The sequence below is a fragment of the Cherax quadricarinatus genome, chromosome 8, assembly GCF_038502225.1.
Source record: "Cherax quadricarinatus isolate ZL_2023a chromosome 8, ASM3850222v1, whole genome shotgun sequence".
In the NCBI taxonomy this organism is placed as follows: Eukaryota; Metazoa; Arthropoda; class Malacostraca; order Decapoda; family Parastacidae; genus Cherax; species Cherax quadricarinatus.
In genome coordinates, this window is record NC_091299.1 from 11,113,018 (window position 1) to 11,125,145 (window position 12,128).

General features: G+C 41.2%; 1 protein-coding gene across 3 annotated transcripts in view; it reads right to left on the reverse strand.

Moving 5' to 3' along the window:
- The window catches only part of LOC128685419 (CUE domain-containing protein 2), a 108,493-nt gene extending 107,085 nt beyond the window's left edge, over positions 1 to 1,408 (reverse strand). For 2 of the 3 annotated variants that reach the window (XM_070082864.1, XM_070082861.1), the window contains exon 1: positions 1,291 to 1,408. The gene's annotated coding sequence lies outside the window, so the exon portion shown is untranslated. The remainder of the gene's footprint in view (positions 1 to 1,290) is intronic. The other variant, XM_070082863.1, reaches the window with a different exon arrangement.
- Positions 1,409 to 12,128: the final 10,720 nt, after the last annotated feature.

Sequence of the window (12,128 nt, forward strand, 5' to 3'; positions counted from 1 at the left end):
ATGATGCAAAATATCACCAATGAAAAGCAAGTAATGAGACAGACACAAATATATACAGCCTCTCCTCACTTACTGATGTACTCATTTACCAACAACTCGGACTTACGACAGGCTCTCTGACCAATATGCATACCTAAATAATGTACATTAGAGCTGATTTCCTCTAATCTGTTTATTACAATATACACTACATTACTGTATAAACATTTAAAAATATACTAGAAATGTTATAAATGGTGCAAAGGTGACATTAAAACAATATCAAAGATGGTTGACAAACCCACTACCATTATAGTATGCTCCTCACTTAGCAACGAATTCGTTTACCAACATGGTCTTAGGAACAGAACTCTGTTGTTATATATGTATAACATATATAAGAAGCAGAGTAAGAATCTGTGTGTAAAATATTAGTAAAAAACTTATATAATGGAGACAGATGTAATTTTAAATTTTAAATAATATATAGTCTACGTATAATTTTTATTTTTTAGTGTATCCTGAAAAAATATTGGCAAGAAAAAAAATAGGGGCAGTATATCAATAGAAATAATTCATACTGTTTGACTTTAGCAGGTTTGTGCATATTCAGTTTTATATAAATTACTATATAAAACCACTGAAAAAGGTTAAGATTATGAAGCATGAATATATATTGAAGTTACAAAAACTATATATATAGTACTGAACTTAGAAACTATATATTACATACAGATCCAATGTTTTCATGAAATTACTATATATATATTGTTTGATTCTCAATGTCTTTCACAGTTGCTGAATCTAAGACAATGGATAAAATTATATGATCATAGGGTCTAAATGAGAACATTAACCAAATTTCAACCTGATACAATTAGTGTTTAACATTATTATAAAATTATACTACCAAATGAATGAAAATAATATATATTCATTCCATAACCCAATAATAAACCTACAAAGATTTCTTTACAAGGGCCAAGCAAGCTTAGTCTATGTATGATATATTTAAGAGTTAATTCCTTTGATATCCCATGAAAAACGTAAGTTCTGAGCGTCACAACCATAAAATGAATACCATACATTACATATACCCTTAATTTCTCTGGGAAACTCAAATATAACAATTTTTTAGACTAAGAAAACTAAACGAGTTAGGCAAATCATTCTGCCATAACTAGTGGCAGCCATTTCTCCCTCTCCATCTCCACAAGACAGCCTTGTCCTCGTGTACAAAAATCATTACCCACATCTCAATTCCATTTTCCCACATATTACGCCAGTCAACGCTACTGTTTATTAACTTACAACTAAATAAAGTATTTTTTTAGGAGATGAGAGGCCAAACACCTCTCGGCTCGATAGAAGGTACCGCTGTTTTGTTGTATAGACGACTGACTCTATAACACTGCAGCTGTAGTAGAGTTCAATACTCTTAAAGTGTGTGAGTCTCCTTTATAGAGGGTTCCCTGCGGTCAGTGTAGGATTCAAATTTATATTGTTTATATGCCATGAAGGGTAGCCCCTGCTCTGTTAAAGCTAATAAACTAATAAGTGTTCACATTGCCAACACACACATACTTCATAACCTCACCTCTAGTTTGCTAATAAAAAATGATTGTATAAGCATGAGGTCAAAAATTAGTAGTGATGAGCAACCTTACAAACGTTTATCATCAGGCAGGTCAATAAGGAAACGTTTGTATTAGTCTCTGAGAACACGTAACCCTCTCAGGGGAGATACCTTGATGCTGGTGAGGCACTCTTTATCCAGGGAAATGGACTTGATCTCCCCTTCCTTGCAACTGAACATAATTTTTTACCATTTCCCTATGAGCTGTATAACCCCAATAAGTTCAGTGCTTCCCCATTACTATAATAATAATTTTGAATACTTAATAACACGAAGAACACCATGAGTTCTAGCTTCACCTCACGGTGAAGTACACAATAGCTGACCATCATATGAACTGCACTACCATACCTGGAGAGGGTTTCGGTGGTGGACATCCCCACGGCCCGGTCATGGTGGATCAGGGGTTGATCAACCAGGCTGTTACTGTTGGCCGCACGTAAACGTATGAACCACAGCCCGGCTGGTCAGGTACTGAATTTGGGTGCCTGTGGAGTGCCTTCTTGAAAACCAGGGGGCTATTTGTAATCTCCCTTATGCATGCTGGGAGGCAGTTAAACAGTCTTGGGCCCCTGACACTTATTGTGTTGCCTCTTATCGTATTAGTGGCGCCTCTGCTTTTCATAGGGGTGATGCTGCATCGTCTGCCGAGTCTTTTGCTTTCATAGGGAGTGATTTTCGTGTGCAAGTTTGGTACTAATCCCTCTAGGATTTTCCAAGTGTATATTATCATGTATCTTTTTCGCCTGCGTTCCAGGGAATACAGATCAAGGGACTTCAACCGTTCTCAGTAATATAGGTGCTTTATCGTACTTATGTGTGCTGTGAAAGTTTTCTGTACATTCTCCAGGTTAGAAATTTCGCTTGTCTCGAAGAGGACAGTTAGTGTACAGCAGTATTCCAGCCTAGAGAGAACAAGGGATTTGAAGAGAATCATCATTGGCTTCGCATCCCTAGTTCTGAAGGTTCTCATTATCTATCCTATCATTTTCCTAGCAGATGTGGTAGATACATTGTTGTGATCTTTGAAAGTGAGATTCTCTGACATTATCACTCCCCAGGTCATTCACATTAGTTTTTAGCTGTATTGTGTTTGGAATTTGTTTTATACTCCGATCCAATTTTTATTTCCTTGAGTTTTCCATAGCAGAGTAATTGAAATTTGTCTTCTAACGCTCATTTAAAGACTTGGTTAATGTCCGCTTGCAGATCTGCAGTGTCTTCGATGGATGACACTGTCGGAGGATCTCACCTTCCTGGAGTTTACCTGGAGAGAGTTTCGGGGGTCAACGCCCCCGCGGCCCGGTCTGTGACCAGGCCTCCTGGTGGATCAGCCCCTGATCAACCAGGCTGTTGCTGCTGGCTTTACGCAAACCAACGTACGAGCCACAGCCCGGCTGATCAGGAACTGACTTTAGGTACTTGTCCAGTGCCAGCTTGAAGACTGCCAGGGGTCTGTTGGTGATTTTCGTGTGCAAGTTCGGAAAATCACTCACTACGAAAGCAAAAGACTTGGCAGACGATGCACCATCCCCCCAATGAAAAGCAGGGGTGTCACTAGCACGTTAAGAGACCATACAATAAGTGTCAGGGGCCCGAGACTGTTCAACTGCCTCCCAGCACACATAAGGGGGATTACCAACAGACCCCTGGCAGTTTTCAAGCTGGCACTGGACAAGCACCTAAAGTCAGTTCCTGATCACCCGGGCTGTGGCTCGTACGTTGGTTTGCGTGCAGCCAGCAGCAACAGCCTGGTTGATCAGGCGCTGATCCACCAGGAGGCCTGGTCACAGACCGGGCCGGGGGGCGTTGACCCCCGAAACTCTCTCCAGGTAAACTCCAGGTAATTTTTATTTCCTTGAGTTTTCCATAGCAGAGTAATTGAAATTTGTCTTCTAACGCTCATTTAAAGACTTGGTTAATGTCCGCTTGCAGATCTGCAGTGTCTTCGATGGATGACACTGTCATGCAAATTCTGGTATCATCAGCAAATGAGAACACGGTACGGTGGCTTACATCTCTGTCTATGTCACACAGGAGGATGAGGAAACAGGATGGGAGTGAGTACTGTACCTTGTGGAACAGAGCTTTTCACTATAGCCGCTGCTCTCTGACTTTACTTTGCTAACTATTACTCGTTTTTTTTTTTTTTTTTTTTTTGCTGCTGTTTGCAATGGCTGTCTGGCTGTTCTGCCGATGAGGGACAGGCACCTAGCAGCGTCTGTTGGCAATGCATGAATTCCCTACACTGTTTGTTACCTGGAGGTTATTCCGGGGATCAACGCCCCCGCGGCCCGGTCCATGACCAGGCCTCCCGATGGATCAGGGCCTGATCAACTAGGCTGTTACTGCTGGCCGCACGCAGTCCAACGTACGAGCCATGATTGTAAACATTTATTAACGTGTTTATGATTCATTACCTTTGAAACTTGTCATAATTGTGACCAGCTCTACCTGGAGCTCATTACCTTTGTAACTTGGTCACGATTGTGACCAGATCTAGGTCATTACCTTTGTAACTTGCTCAGCTATCAAAACTTTGGGGTCCAGTCCTTGGACCAATTATGTACCTCTGTAATCTTTTGACTGCCGCCCACAGGATGGGTATGGGGTGCATAATAAACATATTAATTAAACGAAAAGTAGGAAGTTATAGTTCCATCTACCAACTTTTCCTGTTATTCCTTTATCACACATATTGTGTGCTATTACACCATGATCGTACTTGTCAAAGGCTTTCGCAAAGTTTGTTTATACTACATCTACATACCGAGTGTTCTCCAGGGCATCCAAGACCATGTCATAGTGATCCAGTAGCTGTGAAAGGCAGGATTTTTTTTTTTTATAATTATAATCATGGGGAGCACTAAACCCGTAGGATAATACAGCGCATGTGGGGGGATGGAAGGTATTCAGGTTCAATTCAGGGAACCGGAGCACATCCAATTCCCTAGATCAAGAGCCCCTCACCAACGTCAAGGAACCTCCCTTGAGGGGTGAAAGGCAGGAGCGACCTGCTCTAAACCCCATACTGCCCTGGGAGGTGCGGTTATGGGTATTCAATATTTTATGATGTTGGACTTTAGTGCTAATACTACTACTACTACTAATAATAATAATAGTAATAATAATAATAATAATAATAATAATAATAATAATAATAATAATAATAATAATAATAATATCTTTATTTCTGCAAGTACATGTACAAGGTATACAGGCCAAGCTGACATAAATGACAAACATACTATTATATAGAAAGCCGCTTGTTATGCAGAGCATTTCGGGCAAATTAAGTCAGTTTTGTCCCAGGATGCGACCCACACCAGTCCATTAACACCCAGGTACCCACTTTACTGATGGGTGAACATAGACAACCGGTAAAAGGTAACACGTCCAACGTTTCCACCCCTTTGCCGGGGATCGAACCCGGACAATCACTGTGTGAAGCGAGAGCTATATCTGTTGTTTTTCAAATTCAAATTCAAATTTGAAAAACAATGTGTGACTGACATGTTATAAGGAGTCTATTTCCATGCATAGTTTACAATGCTTTCGTAGTGAGTGATTTTCGTGTGCAAGTTCGGTACTAGTCCCTCTAGGATTTTCCAGGTGTATATAATCATGTATCTCTCCCGCCTGCGTTCCAGGGAATACAGGTTCAGGAACCTCAAGCGCTCCCAGTAATTGAGGTGTTTTATCTCCGTTATGCGAGCCGTGAAGGTTCTCTGTACATTTTCTAGGTCAGCAATTTCACCTGCCTTGAAAGGTGCTGTTAGTGTGTAGCAATATTCCAGCCTAGATAGAACAAGTGACCTGAAGAGTGTCATCATGGGCTTGGCATCCCTCGTTTTGAAGGATGCCAAGCCCATGATGACACGCTTCAGGTCACTTGTTCTATCTAGGCTGGAATATTGCTGCACACTAACAGCACCTTTCAAGGCAGGTGAAATTGCTGACCAAGAATATGTACAGAGAACCTTCACAGCGCGCATAACGGAGATAAAACACCTCAATTACTGGGAGCGCTTGAAGTTCCTGAACCTGTATTCCCTGGAATGCAGGCGGGAGAGATACATGATCATATACACCTGGAAATTCCTAGAGGGACTAGTACCAAACTTGCACACGAAAATCACTCACAACGAAAGCAAAAGACTTGGCAGACGATGCAACATCCCCCCAATGAAAAGCAGGGGTGTCACTAGCACGTTAAGAGACCATACAATAAGTGTCAGGGGCCCAAGACTGTTCAACTGCCTCCCAGCATACATTAGGGGGATTACCAATAGACCCCTGACAGTCTTCAAGCTGGCATTGGACAAGCACCTAAAGTCGGTACCTGACCAGCCGGGCAGTGGCTCGTGCGTTGGTTTGCGTGCAGCCAGCAGTAACAGCCTGGTTGATCAGGCTCTGATTCATCAGGAGGCCTGGTCACAGACCGGGCCGCGGGGGCGTTGACCCCCGGAACTCTCTCCAGGTAAACTCCAGGTAAACAAGTACTGCCTCAAATGATGTAGTGGAAGTTTTAGCAGTAAAGGTCGAGAACCAAAACCTAGTCATTGTGGTAGTGTACAAGCCTCCGGATGCAACATCCCAGCAATTCCAGGAACAGCTGTTAAAAATTGACCACTGTCTGGAAAATCTTCCAGCTCCTGCACCCAACATCTTGCTCCTGGGGGATTTCAACTTAAGGCACCTAAAATGGAGGAATATAGCAAATAATATTGTTGCAGTAATAACACCAGGAGGCAGCTCTGATGAAAACTCACACTCACACGAGCTTTTAAATCTCTGCACAAAATTCAATTTAAACCAGCAAATAATAGAGCCTACTAGACTGGAGAATACACTAGACCTCATCTTCACTAACAATGATGATCTGATAAGAAATGTCACCATATCAAAAACAATATACTCAGATCACAACATAATTGAGGTTCAGACATGTATGCGTTGAGCCCCAGACCGACATAATGAGATTAGTCACGAGGGAGCATTCACCAAATTCAACTTCAATAACAAAAACATAAAGTGGGACCAAGTAAACCAAGTCCTAACCGATATAAGCTGGGAAGATATACTAAGCAACACAGACCCCAACTTATGCCTAGAACAGATTAACTTGGTGGCACTCGATGTATGCACAAGGCTTATTCCTCAAAGAAAAAGGAGGAGTAGATGTAAAATAGAAAGAGACAGGCGCTCCCTTTACAGGCGACAGAAAAGAATAACAGAGCGGCTAAAAGAGGTCAATATATCTGAAATGCGTAGGGAGACACTGGTCAGAGAAATAGCAAGCATCGAACTTAAGCTAAAGGAATCTTATAGGTGTCAGGAATCGCGGGAAGAACTAAAAGCCATAAATGAAATCGAAAGAAACCCAAAGTATTTCTTCTCCTATGCCAAATCGAAGTCGAGAACAACGTCCAGTATTGGGCCCCTACTTAAACAAGATGGGTCCTACACAGATGACAGCAAGGAAATGAGTGAGCTACTCAAGTCCCAGTATGACTCAGTTTTTAGCAAGCCGCTAACCAGAGAGTCGAAGATCAAAATGAATTTTTTATGAGAGAGCCACAAAATTTGGTTAACACAAGCCTATTCGATGTTATCCTGATGCCAAATGACTTCGAACAGGCGATAAATGACATGCCCATGCACTCTGCCCCAGGGCCAGACTCATGGAACTCCGTGTTCATCAAGAACTGCAAGAAGCCCCTATCACGAGCCTTTTCCATCCTATGGAGAGGGATCATGGACACGGGGGTTGTCCCACAGTTACTAAACACAACAGACATAGCCCCACTCCACAAAGGGGGCAGTAAAGCAACAGCAAAGAACTACAGACCGATAGCACTAACATCCCATATCATAAAAATCTTTGAAAGGGTCCTAAGAAGCAAGATCGCCACCCATCTAGAAACCCATCAATTACACAACCCAGGGCAACATGGGTTTAGAACAGGTCGCTCCTGTCTGTCTCAACTATTGGATCACTACGACAAGGTCCTAGATGCACTAGAAGACAAAAAGAATGCAGATGTAATATATACAGACTTTGCAAAAGCCTTCGACAAGTGTGCCCATGGCGTAATAGCGCACAAAATGCGTGCTAAAGGATTAACAGGAAAAGTTGGTAGATGGATCTATAATTTCCTCACAAACAGAACACAAAGAGCAGTAGTCAACAGAGTAAAGTCCGAGGCGGCTACGGTGAAAAGCTCTGTTCCACAATGCACAGTACTCGCTCCCATCTTGTTCCTCATCCTCATGTCTGACATAGACAAGGATGTCAGCCACAGCACCGTGTCTTCCTTTGCAGATGACACCCGAATCTGCATGACAGTGTCTTGTCATGATTATGACCAGATCTAGTTCATTACCTTTGTAACTTGCTCAGCTATCAAAACTTTGGAGTCCAGTCCCTGGACCAATTATGTACCTCTGTAATCTTTTGACTACCTCCCACAGGATGGGTATGGGGTGCATAATAAACATATTAAACTAAAAAAAAAAAACTAGTGTCTTCCATTGCAGACACTGCAAGGCTCCAGGCGGACATCAACCAAATCTTTCGATGGGCTGCATGTGGAAAATACTGTATTTTTCCGGAAATACGGTAATTTATAGGTAAATAGATGGCCTATATTGCATTTAATAAAAATTATGTTATAGAAAATGGGAAACCCTGCACCTGCGCAGGAGAGACTCGCCATTGTTGTTTGAGTTGGACACAAATGTTAATGAATATTGGGAAGAATTTTCGTGCTCTAGAGGTAAAATTGGGCTGACACCTCTCAAACAGGAGACGAAATTGTTGGATGTGCATTCCTGCATAAATTGAGATATCAGACGACTGGACAAGACAGCTCCAGGGACCTCAGGTAAGCTATCTAGATTTGTGTTATAATTCTGTTCAGTATTTTCATAAATTTAGACAGTGAGGTTTTCTGAGTATGATACACCTTGTTCTCCAGTCAAATTGGTGAGTGATTTTAAGATATTCTCCTTCTGTTATGTGTATGTGTATCTATAATCATTTTTTAATTTTAATATACAGTCCACAAACTTATATATTTACCAGAATTCTTGTTGATGCATCTTTCATTTGTAATTAATAGGTCTAGAGCAACTTGTGGATATGACAGGTGTAGGTATCGAAGGGGGACATTTTTTGCGACCTAGGTGTCTCAAATCCCTACTTGTCTATGTAATTGATAAATAATAATTATCTTTGTTATCATTTACTGTTATGTACATAATGAGTTACATTCAGATAAATGCAATTTTTCCACACTGCAGAAAACAATATGAAGTTCAACGATGAGAAATTTCAATTACTCAGATATGGTAAACACGAGGAAATTAAAATTTCATCAGAGTACAAAACAAATTCCGGCCACAAAATAGAGCAAAAAACCAACGTCAAAGACCTGGGAGTGATCATGTCGGAGAATCTCACCTTCAAGGACCATAACATTATATCAATCGCAGCTGCTAGAAAAATGACAGGATGGATAATGAGAACCTTCAAAACTAGGGGGGCCAAGCCCATGATGACACTCTTCAGGTCGCTTGTTCTATCTAGGCTGGAATATTGCTGCACACTAACAGCAATGGCCTGGTCACAGACCGGGCCGCGGGGCCGTTGACCCCCGGAACTCTCTCCAGGTAAACTCCAGGCACCATTCAAGGCAGGTGAAATTGCTGACCTAGAAAATGTACAGAGAACCTTCACAGCGCGCATAACGGAGATAAAACACCTCAATTACTGGGAGCGCTTGAAGTTCCTGAACCTGTATTCCCTGGAATGCAGGCGGGAGAGATACATGATTATGTACACCTGGAAAATCCTAGAGGGACTAGTACCGAACTTGCACACGAAAATCACTCGCAACGAAAGCAAAAAACTTGGCAGACGATGCAACATCCCCCCAATGAAAAGCAAGGGTGTCACTAGCACGTTAAGAGACAATACAATAAGTGTCAGGGGCCCGAGACTGTTCATCTGCCTCCCAGCATACATAAGCGGGATCACCAATAGACCCCTGACAGTCTTCAAGCTGGCACTGGACAAGCACCTAAAGTCGGTACCTGACCAGCCGGGCTGTGGCTCGTACGTTGGATTGCGGGCAGCCAGCAGTAACAGCCTGGTTGATCAGGCTTTGATCCACCAGGAGGCCTGGTCACAGACCGGGCCGCGGGGGCGTTTACCCCCGGAACTCTCTCTAGGTAAACTCCAGGTTTATATTATAATAATAAGGTAAAAGAACACCAATGGAAATAAGTCACTGACTTTTTTTGGGTTATCCCAGGTTCTCTATACACATACTGCTATGTATGATAATTCTTTGTAACTGTATTTATGTATACCTGAATAAACTTACTTACAGCTACAAGTACTGCTATTACTATAGCTATAACTACTACTGTTACTATAGCTACAACTGTTACTGCAGCTACAACTATTACTGCAGCTACTACTACAACTGTTACTGCAGCTACAACTATTACTGCAGCTACTACTACAACTGTTACTGCAGCTACAACTACAGCTATTACTGCAGCTACTACTACAACTGTTACTACAGCTACAACTATTACTGCAGCTACTACGACAACTGTTACTGTAGCTACAACTATTACTGCAGCTACTACGACAACTGTTACTGCAGATACAACTATTACTGCAGCTACTACTACTACTGTTACTGCAGCTACAACTATTACTGCAGCTACTACTACAACTGTTACTGCAGCTACAACTATTACTGCAGCTACTACGACAACTGTTACTGTAGCTACAACTATTACTGCAGCTACTACAACTGATACTGTAGCTACAGCTACAACTATTACTGCAGCTACAGCTACAACTATTACTGCAGCTACTACTACAACTAATACTGTAGTTACAGCTACAACTATTACTGCAGCTACAACTACAACTATTACTGCAGCTACAACTACAATTATTACTGCAGCTACAACTACAACTATTACTGCAGCTACAACTACAACTATTACTGCAGCTACAACTACAACTATTACTGCAGCTACAACTACAACTAATACTGTAGCTACAGCTACAACTATTACTGCAGCTACAACTACAACTATTACTGCAGCTACAACTACAATTATTACTGCAGCTACAACTACAACTATTACTGCAGCTACAACTACAACTGTTACTGCAGCTACAACTACAACTATTACTGCAGCTACAACTACAACTATTACTGTGGCTACAACTACAACTATTACTGCAGCTACAACTACAACTATTACTGCAGCTACAACTACAACTATTACTGCAGCTACAACTACAACTATTACTGCTACTACTACAACTAATACTGTAGCTACAGCTACAACTATTACTGCAGCTACAGCCACAACTATTACTGCAGCTACTACTACAACTAATACTGTAGTTACAGCTACAACTATTACTGCAGCTACAACTACAACTATTACTGCAGCTACAACTACAATTATTACTGCAGCTACAACTACAACTATTACTGCAGCTACAACTACAACTATTACTGCAGCTACAACTACAACTAATACTGTAGCTACAGCTACAACTATTACTGCAGCTACAACTACAACTATTACTGCAGTTACAACTACAATTATTACTGCAGCTACAACTACAACTATTACTGCAGCTACAACTACAACTATTACTGCAGCTACAACTATTACTGTGGCTACAACTACAACTATTACTGCAGCTACAACTATTACTGCAGCTACAACTACAACTATTACTGCAGCTACTACTACAACTAATACTGTAGCTACAGCTACAACTATTACTGCAGCTACAACTACAACTATTACTGCAGCTACAACTACAATTATTACTGCAGCTACAACTACAACTATTACTGCAGCTACAACTACAACTATTACTGCAGCTACAACTACAATTATTACTGCAGCTACAGCTACAATTATTACTGCAGCTACAACTACAACTATTACTGCAGCTACAACTACAACTATTACTGCAGCTACAACTACAACTATTACTGCAGCTACAACTATTACTGCAGCTACAACTACAACTATTACTGCAGCTACAGCTACAACTATTACTGCAGCTACAACTACAACTATTACTGCAGCTACAGCTACAACTATTACTGCAGCTACTACTACAACTAATACTGTAGCTACAACTATTACTGCAGCTACAACTACAACTATTACTGCAGTTACAACTACAACTATTACTGCAGCTACAACTACAACTATTACTGCAGCTACAACTATTACTGTAGCTACAACTACAACTGTTACTGCAGCTACAACTACAACTATTACTGCAGCTACAACTACAACCATTACTGCAGCTACAACTATTACTGTAGCTACAGGTACAACTATTACTGCAGCTACAACTACAACGATTACTGCAGCTACAACTATTACTGCAGCTACTACTACAACTAATACTGTAGCTACAACTACAACTATTACTGCAGCTACAACTACA